Below are 3,057 nucleotides of genomic sequence, written 5' to 3' on the forward strand. Positions count from 1 at the left end.
TGGGACATTGACGCCGGAGCTAATGAGCGCCTGGCGTAGTCCGGTCAAGGTCCATTTCTCTGCAGCTGGGGCGGAGGAGAGGGCTGAAGCGTATGAGGACACTGGAGAAGGTGGCTGGCGCCTGGAAGGCGAAGGTGATGGCGTGCCTCGGTGTCTGAAGGTATGAGCGACAGCGGCGCGGGAAGGCCGGCGGCCCCGTGTTGCAGCCGCGGGCTCGATTATGGTGTCCTGCGGAGCGTTGGTGCGCTGAACGGCGACTGGAGACGCCAGAGGACCCGTGGTGTCGAACGCGTTGTCGTCTGGGAAAAGTTCGATCTCTGACATGTTTGCGGCGATTGGATGTGCCAATGCTGAAAGACTAGAAATAATGGAGGTAAGACTGCTTTGATTATTTATAGAGGTTCTCTCTTGTGCTGATTGGATAGATGGTGTAATTACTGATGATGTACTGGCCGTGTTAATTATCTGCGCGTGCTCCTCCCGAAATTTGTTAATAAAACATCACTTATCTCGTCTTTTACAAGAAAACGCTTCCCCGCCAAAGACAAGTTTTTATGGCTTTTCGTGTTTTCACTGTTATGCACTCGGGGACGCTATTACGCATCTTCTGAACGAGTACAAAATCTCCCGAACAAAAACACACGTGAACAGGACGGAGAAACTAGCGATCTCTTATGTAAACAGATGCATATGAAAAATAATGCGATCATCAGCAATAGACAGAATATAAATAAAAACTGCATAATGTTACAGAGTAAAATGTTGATCCAGGAAGTGGTATATGTCTGTGCAAGCTTTGGAGGTATTGATGGAAGCGATTTACTGGATTTATTCTTTGATAATCGTACTGAATATTATCCAGATGTAGTTTGATAAAAATGTGATTTGCTCACCTTTTTGCTCAAAATAATGAATTTTTTATGAAACCTACCTATATTCAAGTGTTGATAAAAAAAGGAATGCTTTAAGCTAGAATAAAACAGATAATGATTTTTTTTTGTTTAAAAGTAGAGGCTCGGGTCTTTATTTTGGTGTATTGCATATTAAAATATTCATACAGAAAAATATACTGGAGGCCATCAAATTTTAGTGAAAATCATCAAAATCGCTGGCGGTGGCTGGAAACTTTTTTCAAAATTGCTGGCGGGGAAAGAGTTAAGGGAGGATCCGTTTGCAGTGCAGTCTATGTGCGGTTCATAGCCTATGCGGTGCAGAAGCAACACGGGCTCAGTGTGCTTTATTTAGTGTGCTCAGTGCGCTATGATCAACGGCTAATACCGCCATTAGCCTATTTTGATTTCAAATTTTAACGTTGTTACCAATTTTTTTTTCTCTCAGCATAGTGATTATCTTTTCACAGAGTAATACTATCTTTCATAGACATTCATGTTTAAGTGCAATATTATTAAATGTATTTTATTTCTGTACTTATTTATATATTAAGTTTATATATTAAGATGCTCAAGCAAGTGGCAAAACATGTAAACACAGCCTACATTCAACTTTTCTTATGTTAAAAGGTAGTAGGCTATCAAAATTTTAAATGAAAACTTACCATTGCCTGAAACAGCTGTATCGTGCCTTTTTTTTTGCATTTACGTTACAAGTAACCCTGCTGGTCATAAAAAATAACTTTTTCTAACTCCACGAGTGCCATCGGTTACCATGTTTATCTAAAAGTGTAGGGTACTTTTCCTTGCTTTACCCCTATAGCTAAAAGTACTTTAATTAGCCTATATGCATTTATGGTGCAATTAATACATTTTGTATCAATCCATGTAAATTTTTTTAAAGTGAACAATGCCCTGTAACTTTAATTCAGCGTGTGCAGCACAACAAAAATAGACTCGGTGCGGAAACGATCGCTGCGATGTTGCAGACGCACTGCTCGGAGCGCATCGAGTGAATGCTCAAACGGAGTATGTGTGAAACAGGTGTGGAATAGTAAATGTAGTTTGTAAATATATATGCTTCTGTGACAGCTTTGTATAATTGATGTTTTGTTATGCAATGTTAGCCTATGTTTAATGCACTCAATTTGGTTTTCAATATAGGCTATTCAATCATTAAACTAAGCTTAAATCATTAAAAACTGACAGGCCTACATTCGTATGTATTTTTGTATTATTCTTTAATAATGAGCGTAAATCATTAAAAACTGACAGGCCTACATTCGTATGTATTTATTAGGCCTATTGTATTTATTTTTTTAACAATGCGGTTTAAGACAATATATGTTTAGTGCCATCCCCTGACCATTATAATGTGACGAATTCATTAAAGAATATATAATTTTTTATTTAATTCTGAAAGAACATTCCACCACGGCTGTTTTCCGTGACTTTTCCCTCTGTGAAATTAAAGGTGCAGTAGGAGATCTTAGAAAATGCTAACTTTAGCCTGATAGCACTGAAAGCGAACGTCCTACCCTCCCTGCAATCGTCGTCCAAAGCCATGCCCCCTGAACGCATATACGCTCACAGACCAGAATACCAGAGACAATTACTACAATAGGCTACATCAGCAGTTCCCAATTACAGCCCATGTTCCGAAGTGAAGTAAACTTCAACGGATTTCCCCTGCTCAGGGAGTAGGGAGCAATGAACACTGTGTAGGGATCATATAGATCGGAACACAGTTCATGCAAGTAGCTCACTTCTAATGAGCTGGTTCCCTTTCAGTCGGTCACTCCGAATCACGTCGGTGACCCAGCGGTGGTCGTTCCTGTGTCGAGTGGGTCGTGCACTTCAGGCTGCACTACCCCCTGTCGTGCTGCAAACGGCTGTTTCCACTGTGCGTCTCAGCACATAAAAGAGCATTTCCCTAAAAGAGCCAATTTCTCTAAAAGAGTACAAGAAGCAGATCATCTTTTTAAAGATGCCGTTTCACCCGTGCGTTTCTGGATGCGGTCGTTACCTGGCACTGGGTGATGGTCACGATCACTGCCTCACGTGTCTGGGCATTAAATACGCTGAGGTGGCGCTCGCGGATGAGTCATGTTCCCATTGCGGGAAGATGACCATCTCGGAGCTGCGGGCCAGGCTCCGTTTCCTCCAG

Source organism: Sinocyclocheilus rhinocerous, unplaced genomic scaffold, assembly GCF_001515625.1.
Source record: "Sinocyclocheilus rhinocerous isolate Xijiao unplaced genomic scaffold, SAMN03320098_v1.1 scaffold707, whole genome shotgun sequence".
NCBI lineage: Eukaryota > Metazoa > Chordata > Actinopteri > Cypriniformes > Cyprinidae > Sinocyclocheilus > Sinocyclocheilus rhinocerous.